Raw genomic sequence first — 19,558 nt, 5'->3', positions numbered from 1 at the left:
ATCATTTAGGAGGAGATCTACTTTGATCTCTCATTGCCAATTTGCACTAGGACCGAAGATTAATTCTTATCTTTATCGTTTCATTGTTGTTTTCATTTATGACTATAAATCACGTATTAAATTTGCGTTATAATCCTTCAAATTATGGGTTTTATACGGATATTACCCTTCAAGTGGTATCAGAGAGAGGCCACGTAAATTTTTCTATGTGATTTTCATCAAACGAAATGGATCGATAATTTTTTTTTGTTGCATAAATCCACACGGCTGAAAATTTTTCACGGCTAAAAATTTTTTTTTGCACGGCTGATCTTTCTTGGAAACCGTGTCTAATTTTTACACGGCTATTTTCTTGAATTCCGTGCCTTTTGTTTTCGATTTTGATCTTTGCATATTATTTTGTAATCGATATTCAATGTAATATGTTAAAGATATATCAATTGCTATTTCATTTCTATACGGATTAAGTGATATAACAATTGGTTTTTATCAAACCGTGTGGCTTTTTGTGTCTCGGCCTGTTTTGCTTTGGGAACCGTGTCCAGTTTACACGGTAGCATTGTCGATCTTTTGTTTTGTTTTGTTTTCGATTTGTTCTTTGCGAATTGTTGTTTTAAACGATAATTACAACAATATGTGAAGATCATGTCAAATCGATTTTGTGTCGGATGATGTTGCTTACGGTTTTTTTTAAGCAGTTGATATTTTTTTTCTCTTGCTCACGGCATTGAGCAGCAAGAAAAGAAAAAAAAAAAAAAATGGGTCTTTCACGGTTTGGCCGTGAAGAACAGAAAAAAAAAAAATTTTTATGTTTTGTTTTTTTTTGTTTTGCTCTCGGTATAAGCAGAAATTTAAAAAAAAAAAAAAAAAAAATTTCGGCCTATATTTGCATAATACGGATTTATGCACTCGCTTGATAGTGAAACGGTTCACCCACGAACAATTTAGTTACTTTAAAACGATTTAAAGTAACGGATTATCATGAATTAAAATTAAGTTGATGAGGCGGTTTTGTCACATAATTTTAATTATCTTTGGTGGTTTGGATAATTTAACATAATTACGGAATTATGTCACGAATAAATTTAATTTAGTTGATGCATTTTATTTATCGTTTTTGATTATTTTGAATGTTTTTAATTACGTATTTATTTATTTTTGCAAACGGTTGTAACTTAGTGTGGCCTTAGTAGAACATGTTACCGTAATGATGGAACACGGTCTTGGTTGTATTTTAAGATCTCGTATCTCCTTTTATGTCTTTTAATTACAGTTTTTATTTAGAATGTAAATAGGTTTATATTTTGTAAATTTTAATTGTAATTTTGAGAAGACTAAAGAAGGAGATCGGATGCTCACTCCCGCTGCATGGACAAAGATGGAACATCAAGACAAGCTTTTCGGGTCCAACGGTGGATTCCAAAGTTGTATCATGTTCTTTTTACTAGGATAGGCCACACTAGGAATTTTATTTACGTATCGCATTCATTTATTTATTTTATCGTAATGATAGTATGCATCATATTCCGCCTAAAAACCAAACCACCTAATAATTGCATGAAAACTGACTCATATAGAGGTCACGCGTTAGTTTTCTATGACATTCGTATGTCACACGATTTAAGCCATCATCTAAATTAATTCATTCACGCAGTTGCTAGTTATTCGTTCACTTAAAATGAATTGAAACTTAGTTGATGGGATCTTCCTCGTATAAACAAAAATTGAGAACGGTCTTTATAGGTCAAACTCCAATGAATCCCTTCTTCATCGGTAGGCATAATATGACCCCTTCTACGTCGGGTAAGTTGGAACCGATTGACCTATTTTATCTCAACACTATGGTCACTCGTACGATCCTGTGATTATGGTGGACTATAGATAGGATTTACGGAAATCTATCGACCAAGAGTTTTTACAGAAGAACTAGCTAAACAGTTGGCTTATCAATTTACGGAAATTGAGTCTTGGGATCACTTGTATAATTCTTGAGGGAGATCAATTATACAAGTGCAATGAGTCTACACGATTAAAATGAATTTTAATAGACTTAAATCACCTCGATGAGTTGCTTATTTCGTTTTTGTTTTTCTTTCTTTTTCAGTGTAGATCACGTTCACATAAACTGCTAATAACAATATGGCTAGTCATTTGAACGACCCAATGCCAAGTGCCACATTGGACCGTGAGTCCTGGCTTCGGATCTTCATGAATCAGATGAATCAGTCAACTCGATCAAGAATGATGGATCAAACTTCGCGGGATGGAGGCGATTACGGAATGCTACCGCTGCTGACGGGAAGCTCAAATTTCTGCTTGAGCCCATGCCGTCAAACCCAGGCCCCACGGCTGGAGCTAACGAGATCGCTACATATAACGATTTCGTCATGGAAGCGGGTGCGATTAAAAACGTACTCATTTTTGCAATGGAATCCAATTTGCAGAAACGCTTCATAGCCCAAGGTGCAAACAAGATTTTCACCACGCTCACCAAGGAATTCTCGAAAGCACCGAGAATCGTGACCTATGAGCATACCACTCGCTTCTTTGATGCGAGACTCCAGAAGGGCCAACCAGTTAGCCCACACATTCTCAGCATGATTGAGAATGTCGAGAAGCTGGAGACGCTTGATTGTAAGATCAGCGAGAATATTGTTATTGACCGCATGCTTCACTCACTCCACGATGGTTTTTCGCAATTTAGAGCGAATTATTATATGAATGATCTGAAGAAAAGTCCCCATGAATCGCACTCCTTCTCGCATGCACCGAGAAGGACATGAAGTTCAAAGTGGGAGCTCAGTAAACAGGATGTTCTCGTTGACAAACAAGGGAAAGGGTAAGAGCAAAGCTCGAGCAAACCTAGCGAGGGGGTAAACCGAAGTTCAAGAAGTCGGGTCCAGGTAAGAGTGGGCCTGGTGAGTCGAGCACCTCATCAGGCGCGACAAAGAGCAAGAATGAAAACATGGAATGCCATCATTGCCACAAGACTGGGCATTGGAGGAGTACATGTCCTGTTTATCATGAGGACTTAAAGGCAGGTCGTGTTAAACCTGTTGGTATGTCTTCTTCTTCTACTTTTATTCATATGATTGAGATAACCACGCAAGTTACGGAACTTGGGTACTTGATACTGGTTGTGGTTCTCATCTGTGTAATCATGTGCAGGGGCTCCGAAACATCGAACCCCTCGTAAAGGGTGAGGTGGACCTGCGTGTTGGGAATGGAGCACGAGTGGCTGCCGTCTCAAGGGGTACATATGTGATCCAGCTTCCTAGCGGATTTGAGTTATTTTTATATAACTGCTATTATGTACCCAGTCTTTCGAAAAACATTATTTCAGTTTCTAAACTTGACAAACTTGGTTTTTCATTTGTAATAGAGAATAATACTTGCATCTTCTCTTTACACGATATGATTTATGGCAAGGCAGTTTCCATGAACGGAATTTATGTTTTAGATCAGACCACCGAAATATTACACGTAATGAATAAAAAGTTAAAGGTTGGTGACAAAGATCAAACGTATCTATGGCACTGCCGTATGGGACACATTAATGAGAAACGCGTAAAACAGCTCATAAAGAATGGAGCTATCTCGGCCTTTGATTTTCAATCATTTGGCACGTGTGAATCATGTCTCATCGGTAAGATGACTCGGATTTCCTTCAAAGGTGTTGGAATGCGCGCTGGCGACCTATTAGGACTCATACACACGGATGTATGTGGTCCTATGTCAATCACCGCACGAGAAGGCTATAGGTATTTCATCACTTTCACGGAGGATTTAAGTAGATATGGCTATGTCTACTTAATGAAGCACAAAAGTGAATCCTTTGAGAAATTCAAGGAATACCAGAATAGGGTACAGAACCTATTGGGTAGAAAGATTAAAACACTGCGTTCGGATCATGGTGGTGAGTATCTTTCTCACGAGTTTGATCAACACCTTAAAGACTCGTGGGATTGCCCTACGCTTAACTCCACCGAACACCTCAATTGAATGGTGTGTCCGAACGGAGAAATCGAACACTACTTGATATGGTTCGATCCATGATGAGTCACACCGTGTTGCCCGACTCATTGTGGGGTTATGCTCTTCTCGTCACCGCTCTAATACTTAATCAAGTCCGTCTAAAGTCATGTTGACAAGACTCCATATGAGCTATGGAAGGGAACGGTCCCTAACTTGTCCTTTATACGGGTTTGGGGCTGCGAGGCTTATGTCAAGTGGAGACACGAGGATAAGCTCGGCCCGCGATCGGTCAAGACATACTTTATAGGTTATCCTAAAGGAACACTTGGTCATTACTTTTATTCGCCAACCGAACAACGTGTTTTTGTTGCGGCTAGTGCGACATTCTTAGAGAAGGAATTTCTCGAGAATGCAAAGAGTGATAGAACCTTCGACCTGTCGGAGATTCCAGAACCAAATACCGAGCAACCATTGGAGGAACCTATTCCTTCAATCCAGGCTGCGGTGAATATTCCTGAGGAACCTAGGAGGTCGGGAAGAGTCTCTATTCCTCCGCATGATACATTGGTATGGTCGAGGAACATGATATAGATGACGTTCTACTCTTAACGAGTAGTGAACCCGCAACCTATAAAGGTGCCATGACTAGTTCCGACTCAAAGCTATGGCTTGAGGCCATGCAATCCGAGATGGACTCTATGTATGAGAACAACGTATGGGATCTTGTTGACTTACCTGCTAAGGTTCGTCCCCTTCAATGCAAATGGCTTTACAAGATAAAGCATTCTGTGGAAGGTCAACAAGATATCTATAAAGCACGACTAGTTGCTAAAGGTTTCACCCAAGTGCCAGGTTTGCACTACGATGAAATTTTTGCACCCGTAGTCATGTTGCGTTCCATTCGGATTATCTTAGCGATTGCCGCTTTTCATGACTATGAAATTTGGCAAATGGATGTGAAAACCGCCTTCTTAAACGGCTTTTTGGAGGAAGAGTTGTACATGGTACAACCCGAAGGTTTCATCGATCCACAACATCCTAAGAAAGTGTGCAAGCTTAAGCGTTCCATTTATGGACTTAAGCAAGCATCTCGGAGTTGGAATCATCGCTTCGACCAAGTGATTAAAGAAAATGGATTTACTCGATCGGTCGAGGAACCATGTCTTTATATCAAGTCAAGTGGGAGCAAGATTGTCTTCCCAATATTGTATGTCGATGACATACTCCTGATTGGGAATGACATACCTCTCTTAACTTCGGTGAAAGTATGGTTGAAAAACCATTTCCAGATGAAAGATCCGGGAGAGGCACAAAGAATTCTAGGCATCCGTATCTATCGAGATAGATCACGACGGATGTTATCTCTCGATCAGAGTCTTACATAGACAAAGTCCTAGAGAGATTCAAAGATGACTAACTCCAAGAAGGGGTTTCTTCCTATGGCTCCAGGGGTGCATTTGAGCAAGTCTCAGTCACCAGAGACACCGGAAGAGAAAGAGCGCATGACACGGATTCCTTATGCCTCGGCTATAGGATCAATCATGTATGCCATGATATGCACACGTCCGGACGTGGCATATGCATTGAGTATGACAAGTCGATTCCAACAAAGATCCAGGTGAACCACATTGGATGGTGTCAAGAACATTCTTAAGTACCTACGGAGGACTAAAGATTGGGCATTGACTTATGGAGGCGATCAAAAGCTATGCGCAACCGATTCTGCAGATGCTAGCTTCCAAGCGGATCGTGATGACTCGAAATCTCGGTCTGGATTCGTTTTTACTCTTAATGGCGCAGACGATCACCGGAAGAGTTCCAAACAAATCTGTTACAGAGATTCTACGACCGAGTCCGAGTACTATGCCGCGTCTGAAGCTACAAAGGAAGCGATATGGATGCGTCAATTCTTACATGGACTATCTGTAGTGCCTAGTTCGAATGACCCGATCACCATCTATTGCGATAATAGAGGTGCCATCTTCCAAGCTAAGGAGCCAAAGTCTAGCAACAAGTCTAGACATGTACAATGGAAAGCTCATCTAATCCGAGATTACGTGGAGCAAAAGGAAGTAGTGATAGAAAAGATTGCTACAGATGATAACATAGCAGATCCTCTCACTAAACCATTACGACAAGATAAGCATGAAGGGCATGTTAATTCCATGGGAATTAAACGTGTTCCTAAGTTGTAGTACTCTTTTATGGATTAGATTCATTCTCTTTTGTACTCTATACGACATCATCGTTTTGATATTTATATATATTTTGTTTTTCATGTGGTTTTGTATGACATTTTTTAACACCACAAAGTGAACTGAACAAACATTATATTTTATGGTCCTTAATTACCCACGTGAGCTGATAACTCAAGGTAATTATTTTGTGACGTTGGTTGATGGTGGGTTCAACGAGCCATAAGTCAACAGGTTGACTGACCAATCACAGAAGCGGGTTATACGGATATCTCGTAGGACACAATTGTGACATCAACGTGGAGTCCTAAATGTTTTCCAACATTCGGTGCCCGGTCGTGGATAGGACCTCCATGGTGATCCTAAGAGTCGATTCTTTTGACTATCGACCGCTCTCTTGAGACTAAGGCGACTTTTGGGTGACTTTGGTTTCTTTCTCACGGTCATCCGTAACAGGGGGCCAAGTAGATTGTTTCGGTCATTTCATGCTTTGTGCTTAGATCGGAAGGAGTTCGAGTTGAAGGAAATATTCAGCCTTTATCGGTACTCGATATTTCTCGGGGCCACTCGAGGAGTCAGAATCGAAATGCATGGCCATGCTCGAATACGAATCGTTTTATCGCTTAAGTTACTCTCTAGTCGGGGAAACCACTCTAGATACGGATCGATTGTAAAATACGACCTTTGCGGATCCGGATCTGCAAATTGTTTTACATTGAGTGGGAGAAATTTTAAATGAATATGAGAATCGGTTATCGCACATACACTTGTACGGACAAGTGGGAGTTTGTTGGAGCTTGTGTCCTCCGGTTAGTGCGGATAACGTCATTGCACATACACTTGTACGGACAAGTGGGAGCTTGTTATGGCTGGTGTCCTTTACAATTAGTGCAAGGACTTATAAATCTCTAAAAGGATCAAAGGGTATACTTTTGTATCATAATCCGTTGGTCCACGTTTATCAATAACGGTTGGCTTGCTAGATAAGTTTGACGTTATTGTCATACGGATGGCGGTGATCAACTGGTCCCTAAAAGTCACACCTATAGGATACGTTTGAGAGATGTGACGGTATGAAAATACATCATGTAGATGCCAAATTTGACTAACCATTAGTCGAGTAATTTGACTAATAATTAGTCAAAATGTGATGTTGAGATATTTTATTTAATACGGATTAAATAATAATGGCTAAAGCGAATTAAGCAGTTAATTCGTAAATTGAATATAAGCATTTTATATTTAATTAAATGTATATTGAATATAATTATACAATATCGTCTTTGTCGGACATGTATTAATGTTTCAACTAATCCGTATTATTAGTTGATGCTTTAATAACCGATAACCGATGACGATTTATAACAAAACCGCGTCATATACATTTTAGCGATTTGCGAACCAGACCATGAGCTAAAACTAAAAGGAAGTGGAAGCCCACTTCCCAAGAGAGCCCATGGCCGGCCGGTTGAGAGAGAGAACAAAAGAGAGGTTCTCCTCTCTTTTGTAACCTAATTCATTTCTCACAAAATTTTAGGGTTTTGAGAAAATTGCCTCTCAAAAATTCGGATCTCTCATCCAACGAAAACTCACAAAACAATCCTCTCAATATTGCAAGGCAATTAGAGGATTCTTTCTAGCACAAGGGCATTTCTCGGACGATCTTGGGTGCATCATTTAGGAGGAGATCTACTTTGATCTCTCATTGCCAATTTGCACTAGGACCGAAGGTTAATTCTTATCTTTATCGTTTCATTGTTGTTTTCGTTTATGACTATAAATCACGTATTAAATTTGCGTTATAATCCTTCAAATTATGGGTTTTATACGGATATTACCCTTCAGTTTCGGCCGCTGATTCTTGCTCTTTGATGGTTGTGGGCTTGAAGGTTGCTTTCTTCATTAATTCGGAAAGGCTTATGAGGCAAATGGGCCGCCAACAAAAGGTGCCCGCTCAAGGCACTCTCGTCTAAGAGAGTGTGAGAGTGTTTTTCGAAACTCCGAGCTTGTCGAGGTTTTCGAGAGGTGGTGGGCTACCCGGCCGACTTGGGAGGTACCTGAAGCACAACGAGTCACCTTAGGCATGCTTGTATCCGATTTTGGTCCCTTATCCGAAATGGGGTCCAAATCGGAATCCGTCTAAGCACATGGGTCCTTTTCCGGCCTAGAAATCTTCCATGAGGAGTTTAGAGTATTTTTGTCCAATAGCTTATGTCTTGGGAAGGTGATAATCATAGAGAAAGGCAAAGAACAAAACCGGTGGACCTTTGGCTACACGGTTTGCAATGGCAAGTACAAGGGTCGCTTTCAAGTCGCTTTCACCCTTCCTAATTTAACCAAGACATCCACAAGGCTCTTTTTGTTGCTCTACTACTCTTGCATAAGCTTGGCCAAACCCCCTTGAAGCTTCCAAAAGAGTTTACTCCATGTTTAATTAATCATTGTCCTTATTAGTTTACTTTCTTGTTTTCTTTTAAGATTTTTAACTTGTGTAAGAACTTTGTGTAAGGCTTAAGGCCACCTTTTGAAACTGGTTATCTAGGGTTTTTTGGACCGTTAGATGCTAGGTTGGATGGATGGATAGGATTGCTTGGCTTGGCCTATAAAAGCAAGGCATTCCTTAGTGTAAAAATCAGATTTGATGAATGAAAAACACAAGTCAGAAACATTGATTTCTACTAATCTCCTTTGCTTAGTTTTGGGAAATCCTCTATTGCTTAGTGATTAGAGTCGGGTAGTTTCTTTGCTTAGTGCTTGAAATTATCCTTAGGCTTAGTCTAGTGGCTTAGTGCTTGGATTAAGTCATATCCCAATCACGTCCTTTACTCTATTCGATTGTAGAGTTCAGAAAACCGTGGTTATAAACAGTTCTGTCGACTGTTCGATTGCATCCCTCGGAGTTTCTGTTTAGTTTTTAGTCGTTTTTATCACAATTAAACAGTTCCTTTCACTGTCCAAATCGAGTCAATTTCAACCAAAATCCAAGTCTTGAGAGTTTTACTTCAAATTCGTTATCAGAGCAAAGGTTTAACACAATTCCATTGTTGTTTTAGTCTTGGGAAGAAGTTTTTCTTGTAAGTTCACCATAAACCTTAACCACATCCAAAAATACAAAAACAACCATGAGTGAAGAAAGACTACTTGGAATTGAGACTCAAGTAACACAACTCTCCGAGAAATGCGACCTAATTATAGACTCCTTCAATGCTATCATGGCTAACATTCCAACACCACCAAGGGACCGAGGAAGACATCCACCTCACCGTGGTAGAGGACGTGGCCGAGGGTTTAGAGCAAGAAACCAAGAAGCCGACCATGAAGAGGAGGACTTGCACTCGGATGAAGAGGGTTCTTTTATTGAGGCCGAGCATGAAGAGCATCCTAAAGACCTAAAGGTAGAAATTTCGGACTTCCATGGTAGTTTAAATCCCGATGACTTACTAGATTGGTTTAGGTCAATTGAAAGAGTCTTTGAATTTAAATCATACTCGGATCCTAAGTCTTTCAAGGTTGCTATTTTAAAGTTTAAAGGTTATGCATCTCTTTGGTATGAAAACATGAAAAATCAAAGGAAGAGGGATGGTAAAGAACCCATAAAATCTTGGTCAAACTTGAAAAAGAAGCTTAGTGACAAGTTTATTCCCAAAGACACTCAAGACATGTTCATTAAACTTACTCAACTAAAACAAGATCAACAACCACTTGAGTCTTACATTAGGGATTTTGAACAAGTCACTTTGCAATGTGAAATCAATGAGAAACCGGAACAAAAATTGCTAGATTTGTTGAAGGGTTGGATGATAAAATTGCTAATAGAGTCCGAATGCAACCATTGTGGTCTTTTAATGAAGCTGTGAACTTGGCTTTAAGGGTGGAAAAATGGGCAAGGGGAAACCTTCCAACTCAAAATTGCCGACCAAAACAACCACAAAGACTACCTATGCCGAGACCAAACCCAAAGAAACTCACACCCCAACCGTGAACCCCACACTTGACAAAGGAAAAGGCATTGAAACCTCACAAAGAAAGACCTTACTCCTAAAAAAATGTTTCAAATGTCAAGGCTATGGTCACTTTGCCAAAGAGTGTCCAACTCAAAGAGCCCTTAGTAGCTTTGAAGTGGTTCATTGGGGAGAGGATGAAATTCTTGTGTGTGATAAGGATGAGGAAACCGAGGAGACTAAGGATGAGGAGTTAGTATTGCCGGATTCCGGGATGAGTCTAGTCACTTGGAGAGTGTTGAGTGCTCAACCATTGGAAATGGATCAAAGACAACAACTTTTTAGGTCTAGATGTACCATTGGAGGGAAAGTTTTCAACCTAATCATTGATGGAGGTCGTTGTACTAATATGGCCTCTAGTATCCTTGTTGAGAAGCTTTCCTTAACCACCCAAAACCATCCATGTCCTTACAAATTGAGGTGGCTTGACAAGGGGGCCGAATTGAAGGTTGACAAACAATGCCTAGTGTCCTTCTCCATTGGCAAAAATTATGTTGATAAGGTTCTTTGTGATGTTCTACCTATGGATGCTTGCCATCTCCTACTTGGTAGACCTTGGGAGTTTGATAAGAGTGTGGTGCATCATGGAAAGGATAACACTTACTCCTTTGAGTTTGACAAGAGGAAGATCACTCTAGCACCTCTTCCACCATCCTCCATGCTTGAACCTTACAAAGAAGTGATGCTAATCAAGTAGGCCGAAATGGTCCCCGAAAAGAGTAATGAGAAAGGTATTCATGTTCACCTTGCCGAGGGTGTATCCAAGGAACAAGACGAAACATTCCCTAGCATGGTTCAAAATTTGAACAAGTTCTTTCAAGATGCTCCACCTAATGCCGAGCATATGTCCATGGAACAAGATGAACCGTTCACTAATACGGTTCAAACAAGGGTCGAGGTCCATGAAAATGTTCCTCCAATTACTAATCTAAGAATGAAGGCCGAGGTCCCTAAAAATCCATGGTTCGACTATGGTATCCATAAGTTCAAAGACAAACTAGGGGAGAGTGCAATTGCACAAGAGGTATCCAAGTGGAGTAATACCAATGATCAAGTTCAAGATGAGCTCTTTATCAAGATTGGAGCCGAAAGTACCATTGGTGGGGTGCAAGTTCATCATCCTGTCTCTCCCACCACTAGGCCAATTGGGAATGAAAGTAAGGACAAGTCAAGTGCCTACTTGAGCGATCAAGGAAATAGGGTCAAGAAACGGGTTCAAGAGGGGATCCTTAACAATGTCCAAACCGTAGGTGTCCATGATGGTGTGCATTGTGACAATTCCGTACACTCTACTCCAAGTTTAATTAAAGATGAGCACAAGACCAATAGCATGGGAGGTATGATCAAAACAGTCAAGGAGAGTGTTCAGCCAAGTAATCAAGGAAATGGTGTCAAGGAACGGGTTGAACAAGGGCCCATTCGTCATGTTCAATTCATGGCCAACAAGGAAGGGTCCATGAACTCCAAGCAATTCATAAAATTCAGAGTTGGGGATCGTGTTTGGGTTCGTCCGTGCAAGGGGAGGGTCCTCAAGCATGGGAAGAACAAGTCCATAGTCCATGAAGAAGGTCCATTCAAAATCGTCAATCAAATTGGACCCAACAAATACAAGGTTAATCTCTTTGGAACTCATGTCACATTTGATGTTGGGATTTTAAGTCCTTATTGTGAAGAGCTTAGTGATGAAGATACCGAGGATTTGAGGACAAATCCTTTTCAAGACGGGGAGATTGAAGGAAAACGAGTCACCTTAGGCATGCTTGTATCCGGTTTTGGTCCCTTATCCGAAATGGGGTCCAAATCGGAATCCGTCTAAGCACATGGGTCCTTTTCCGACCTAGAAATCTTCCATGAGGAGTTTAGAGTATTTTTGTCCAAGAGCTTATGTCTTGGGAAGGTGATAATTGAAGGAAATGTAGATTCATATTCATAAAAACATACTCATATATGTCTAAACTAATTTGTCATAAAATTAAAACGGATCTTATGCATGCAAACAATAATATAAATAGAGGAGAAATCATGTCCTTACATTGTAGATTTCGGCTATTAGGGCACAAGAGAGATCACCTTTCTCTTCTTGTTCTTGAGCTTTTCCTTTATGGATGAACAAGATCTAAGTACAAGATCTCTCCCCAAGCTTTATACCCAAGGCTTAACACTTAATCTAATTAATATTATAAGTACTAGTATAATATTAATGTAGTGAAAATTGAACCAAAATTATTTTGGTTTTAAGCTCCTAAAACCGTGTAGAGGAGAAGGAATTTTGGGAGTATTTTATCTCTCTAAAACTCTCTTATTTTAGATAAGTTGTTGAATGAATGAATAATCACCTTACATTATAGTCTAAGAGGCAAATTAAGGGGAAAAACAATTAGTTTTTCCCTCTTAAAAAACCGGACCAAGGGTGAGTGGGAGGGGAGCCAATGCATGCATACATTTGTCTTCACAATGTTTAGTAGGCTTGCATGGCTACTAAAGCATGTAATGATTGTGTTTACCACTTAATAAAACAACCACAATATTAGCTTAAACCTCCTTTTATTTTCGGCACATATGTTAATATGGTATCCATATTATTTTTGTCAATTGTCAATATGTCACATGTCATATGTGATATAAATTTGTTATGTATTTTTAACATATTAAAAATCAACGTATTAATAAAAATACGTCACATACAAAAATCGACTTAGTAATATCATAATTACTTGTGCCAAAATATTTTACCAATTTATAAATCACAACAGATTGTATTTATAATAAATCATTCAATTCCGATTGTTTCTTTAAACAATAATTTCATCCGAGTAATGATACAATTCAATTACTCGGACCGTATCTCATTTAATCACATTTCAATTTGATACGTAAATTTTACTTCCAAAATCGTCCGTCAATTTTCAAGTAATTTAATTAACTCGCAACATTATACGATTAATTAAATAATCAATTAAGAGTATTGCCCTTTAGGTATGACCTAGGGGTCAATCGATCACCACCGTCACACGACAAGAATGTCAAACTCTAGTCAGCCAATCATTACCGATATATGTTGACCAGTTGACAAGAACAATATTACTTCCCAATTGTATTCTTAAAATGAGATTTAATAATGATATTTAAATCATGTGATCGCACTATTGTTGAGGACACATTTCCCAACAATCTCCCACTTGTCCTCGACAAGTGTGCGTCACCAATTCTCTTGTCCTATTACTATCTCCCACTCAATGCAAGGTGTCTTTCGGTCGTACTTGCAAGTGATCATATCGAGAGTGGTTTCCTCGATCCGGAGAATAACTCGATTGACCGGATTTATCCACTCTGGATACCTTCCGAGCGTGGCCACGCATTTACAATTCATTACTCCTCGAGTGGCCCTGAGATATTGTTATAACCTGACAAGGGGATGGACAATTCCTATCGCACTCATTCCCTTCGACTAGCCACACCATCATAACCCAAAATATGCCCATTTGACCCCATTTACGAAGGTCGTAGTAACACAAATCAAAGTTAATCAAATCTGTGCCATCTTAGGTGAATAGTCTTTAGTCAAAAGAATCGACTCATTAGAATACTATAGCAGCTCTCGCCACGACCAGGCTATATAAATTTGCCAGAACTCTATAAGCGGTCATTAGGCCCGACAAAAAGTTCCTAACAGTCTGCCTATGTGATCGACTAGTCATCTCACATGACTCTATGGCATTTGAACTTGCCATCAATCGCATCACACTCTAGTCACTTCGAGACGTCACCTCATACAAGTGACTATGGGCGAATACAATGTTAATCCGTGTTCACTTTAACGGGGTTCAATTGTCACTACAACCCGTTTGGATGTAACAAAGTATAAAAGGAGTTTTTAAAGAAAAACTCGAACGACAAATGCGATTATCACATATGAATAGTCAATGCCTGATTACTATTCCATATTCTATAATCTAATTTGATCTTGCATGTAGTTGTTCATTTCAATTCAATTGAAATGACATGACTCATCATGTTTAGCCTATGAGAAGGCTTTGGTTAGTAGGTTTTATCAACTTCTTGTACCTTACTCAACCTTACTACATATTCGTTTTCCTTTGTAATGTATACATTTGCATCACAACACTTTCTGAGTACATGTCGAGATCCAATCAAGACATAGGCCCTCTTAGCCTAAGAATAGCTCCCACTTTTTTTCACAAAGTGTGCGGGACTCATCCTCTTGCACATCTCATGATTGCAAGTGTACTCAATTTCCGTTATATATATCTCTCATTGTTCTTTATTGCCTAGAACGATTCTAGAAAATCTACTTCTTAATTATCATAGCCACAATGGTATCTTAACCATCCTAATGTGTTTTGATTATGGTTTTGTCGGAAACCATGCGCAACCTCAATTGTCAATTGTCACTTGTGTAACACCCTTACACAAAATTGCATCATAAACACTTTGCTTTACTTCCTTAATGCTTCTGCAAGCACTTAAGGGTAATCTTTATATACTAGGTAAAGATTACTTAAATTCGATTTTGAAAACAATTCATCATACTCAAGGTATATGAAGTGTTATACATCATTACTCATTTAATTGATCCGGCAATGGAAGCAAATGGAATCAATCAAATATATTCAATTTAATTGAACTAGTCATGAATCTTATCAACATAAGACTTCTTAACGACGCTAATATCATGTGGATTTATCTTCATAAATCCGGATATTCAAGATGTATTATAATACTCCAAAAGTCTTAAATCATTCTCGATGATCAATATGTCATCCACATATCGGACTAATTAAAATTTCCGTAACTCCCACTAAACTTCATGTATAAACACAACTTCTCGACATATCGAGAAATGTTTTATCACATGATCCAAAAATGTTGATTCCAACTCATTGATGTCCTACTTAAGACCCTCTCTTAAGTTTCACATTATCTTAGGATTGCAAGAATCTTCAAAACTCAAGACATGTATTGAATACATTCCTTCTAATTGAAGAAGTGGGTTTTAGATTCACTTGCTATGTATTTCATAACCTCATAATGAAACACAATCCCTAAGAAGATCCAAATAGACTTAAGCATTTCAATTAGTGCAAAACCCTTTGCATCCAATCAAACTTTGAAATTTGTCTTTATTAGTGCAAAACCCTTTGCAACTAATCAAGCCTTTTTATTTTGGATTTTCATGGCTCTAAGCCTTATATTGAGTTGTGACTTAAACACTCTTATGTAAGTCATATGTTCATTACTTTCTAGAAGTAATCAATTTGAATCAAACGATTTCTTTGTAAGTTATAAGCTCTTTACTTTCTTAAAAGTAGCATGAATCCATCATTTTTAACAAGTGATGAATTTTAACCTCCTAGGTTTTGAAGAAACAATGTCTTACAGAAAACGTCTCATGTAGCCAAGAAAGACCAGTTTCTTGCGACAACGTTTTACACAAAACATCTCACGTAGTAGCCAAGAAAGACCAGTTTCTTGCGACATAACATCTTGTGGCTCTTTGAATAATTTCTCCCACTCTGTCTTCAAAAAATAAACTTGTATTTTAGAAAGACAGACTTCATGAGCCGCAAAACCCGTCGTACTCGTGATAATTGAAAAGGGAAAAATGAGCATTTGTTTCTTGTGAAAACTTACAAACATGGTACCCTTACCATTTCATATCTCATATGATTCGTATTAGTGGAAAAATAATTTAGACAAAAATGATAAAAAAACCCCAAAAGGATCAAGTAACTCAAAGTAACTTGATTGAAATCCAAACCATATCGAATAGCGTTTGATTTCTTATCCACACATTATTTCATAATGCGTGCTAAGAGAGATTAACTTGTGATACTATATCACATTTCCTTTGGCTTATATCAAAGTCTTCACTTTGATAATCCCATCACGACTAAATCGTGATTCCTTGAACTCTTGAACTTCTTCAAAGATTTCTTTATTTACCTTATTAAGTGAACATATTAGTATCAACTTAAATCGTTGGTAAAAGATAATGATCAACCTATTTTGGATCGATGATATACAACCTCGATCACCTTTTCAACCAAAAGGCACGAGACATCTTGCTTTGAATACAAGATACGCATATACCATTAACAATCTAATGGTTTCAAGAGTACTCGATAACTCCTTGCGTTCATCATTCCAAAATTTAAGGTTTGATCTTGGGTTACCAATTTGAGTCTTGCATCATCTTTATGATATATCATTCTAGTTTGGTTTAGAATATAATCACCTTGATGATGGGCTAGCCATTCATCACATCATGGTGTATAGGGTCACAAAAGTGAAACCTCTTTTGTATCTTTAACAAATTGTATTCTTATTTAGAGTTTATGTACTTAATAGTCACAATTAAGTACAACTCCAAACCCGAAAACTAGATTTAGTACACAATGACTCTATCTCTTAACTTCGTTGTTGCTAGTCGTCATATTCTATTCATCCTATGTATCCAACACAATGATGAAAACCTCCACTGGTTTCTAATATTGACGAAGTAATACTAGCAAAATTTATGTTTAATCAAATAAACATTTAAAGAAGAAGGTCCCATTAGATGTCACACAACTAACTTGTTGATTCTTTAATAATTTGGGGTAGTTTCCTTTCTTGTGTCCAACATTTAAGCCAATGGAAACTGCATCGGTCGGGATTGATAGGTTTAGTATCGTCATTCTCAACAACTTTACCTTTAACATTACCTTGTATCAATTCCATTATTATCTTTACTTCTTGAACCTCGTCCTCATCTTAACGGTTTAAGAGAATGCTCCCACTTAATTCAATGAGTCTTTACTTAGAGAAGCAAAGTTGAATCTTATGAAGATTACTCTTCATTTGTTCGTTTTAGTCTTAAAACTTTCATTGAAGTGGTTGCGATATTTTGGTCAATTACGAATTCTTGACAAAACTAATTACCAATACAATTTATCGCTTCAAGGTACTTAATTCATTTAAGTACATGGAAAAATAATCCATTGTAAGTAGATGTGTTAGTCAAGAATCAAAAACCTGTTTGATAATGAATAACTTTAATCCATACTCTTTACAAGAGATCCTTAGCAATGGTTCATTCGAGGTCTTTTAGAAGAAAATTCATATTTTGTCTTTTGTTACGATGTTTTAATGGAGATTTGAATCAAAAACGAAATGATATCGTATATGAATTGTGGTAAAGAAATAGAACAATGTGATAACGGAATAGAGGAAAACAAAACATTCATCGTTATATGAATACTTGTAAACAAGTATAGCATTTACATAGTGACCTCTACCCAACTATGATAAATGATTCCAAGATCCAAATTCATATTAACTTGGGCACGGGGTAGCCGATGAAACCCTTATCAATATAACTCGGTGGATTAACTCTTTAATCGATTCTACTTTTAGAACTCTCGGTCGATAAATTTACTCTAATATTTATCTATAGCCCAAAACACATCAACAAGGGCACGGGGTAGCCGATGAAACCTTTATCAATTACTTTTGTTGAGTTCAATCCAAATTTCGAATAAATGTGTCCATTATCCAAACCCACATTAACTTAGGCACGGGGTAGCCGATGAAACCCTCATCAACATGAATTCGGTGGATTAACATTTATCACCCACTTCCCCTACGTAACAAGGTTTGTACCCCGGGGTAGCCGAGTGCACTCCCTCGCGAAATAGGTTTTCATGGTTTCTACTATTTGGTAAGGCTATGTCTCAATTGATTGTTTTAGCGAGAGGCCATGTCAATTTATTATCTATCACGTTTTAAGTGAACTAAAGCGGTGAACTACGATAATTCTAATTGACACGGTCGATAAACTCGATAAAATATCAATGCATGTTTAGTTATGGCGATTTAGCGATGCATGTGACATAAAATAAAATGCAAGCATAAAAGTAAATAAATCCTAGTATGGCCTTTCCTAAAATAGAAAAACTATTAATCTATTACATATTCGGAAACCAACGTCATTGGTCCCTTGAACTTCGGTTGTGGTACGCATCTCGAGGTAACACCGTCTTTATGTATCGCCATTCTTGAAGAAATCCGTCTTTTGGAAACTCCGGAATGAATAAAATTACATAATAAATTACATAATTTCCTATTATACATTTGTAACTAAAATAAAATAAATCTATTAAATTACAAAACGGTGATACGAGATCACAATAAAAATTACAACCGAATCGATATTCCCATACATTTCGGGAAATACCAATTAAAATCTAAGGCCATACTAAGTAAAATTACATAATTCAAAATTACATAAATTAAAAATTATGACAATCATAAAGAAAATGCAGCATTATAATATGTATGAACATGCTCAATTTTTTATGCTAAATCGCCTTTAATTAGCCAATATCGTATATTACTCGATTTTTACGGATTTGCGTGATTTCAACATTTTATAATCACAAAAATACATAAACTCATATTTATGCATAAGTTAATTACCCTAACCTCTTAGGACTCAAAATATAGTCTTCACTAATAATTTGACCATAATTAACCTTTATTTATAAAATTGTTCATAAATGGACCAAAAAATACAAAAATAAGCCATTAAACTTCAAATAAATCGAAAAATTTCAAATAAATTCAAAATTTGAAATTTAAATTCATGAACATTCTGTAAAAATTCCATGACACTCATAATGTTCAAAATCTTAGGTTAAAAATTTCGAAAAATTTACCGGAAAAACAATGTTGCGGTTTATCGGTTTTTTAATAAAATAATCATAAAAACATGGAAAAAATTATTTTCACTAACTTTTCAATTTTAGATCTGAAAAAGATAATAAAATGCAACATTAGACGTTTTTCCTAAGTCATAGATTATGTTTTATTAATTTTCCACTAATAATGTCACTATTTATGCTATTTTTCTTCAAAAATCCATAAATCATGCAAAAAGACTTCTTTATAGCCAATTATTTTACACACATCTTGTAAAATTGCATGTGACAACATATTAATTTTCTATGACCAGATTCGAAATTTAACTCATATTAACCTATTTTTCACTTAAATCCGAATTTAATAATGAAAAATTCATTTTTCGAGCATAACAAGTCCAAAAATTATGAAAATTTACAGGTTATCTCAAAATAATATATGTAACAACATATCCAAAAACCAAGTGAAAATTCGAAGTATAGCTATTTTTAGACCAAAAATGACATTTTTACTCATAAAATCACATTTAAATGCCATTATTGTAAAATATGAACAATAAAAATCCGAAAAATTAACCAAAATATCCTAAAACATTTTAGGACCAGAAATATTAACATGCATGTAATAATTTCGTGATATATCATAATAACACAAATTTTACAAGTTTTATTTTGTTATTCATATAAC

The sequence above is a fragment of the Silene latifolia genome, chromosome 3 (genome assembly GCF_048544455.1).
Source record: "Silene latifolia isolate original U9 population chromosome 3, ASM4854445v1, whole genome shotgun sequence".
Classification (NCBI taxonomy): domain Eukaryota; kingdom Viridiplantae; phylum Streptophyta; class Magnoliopsida; order Caryophyllales; family Caryophyllaceae; genus Silene; species Silene latifolia.
The sequence above is the reverse complement of the archived record's forward strand: the minus strand, read 5'-3'. Positions refer to the sequence as shown.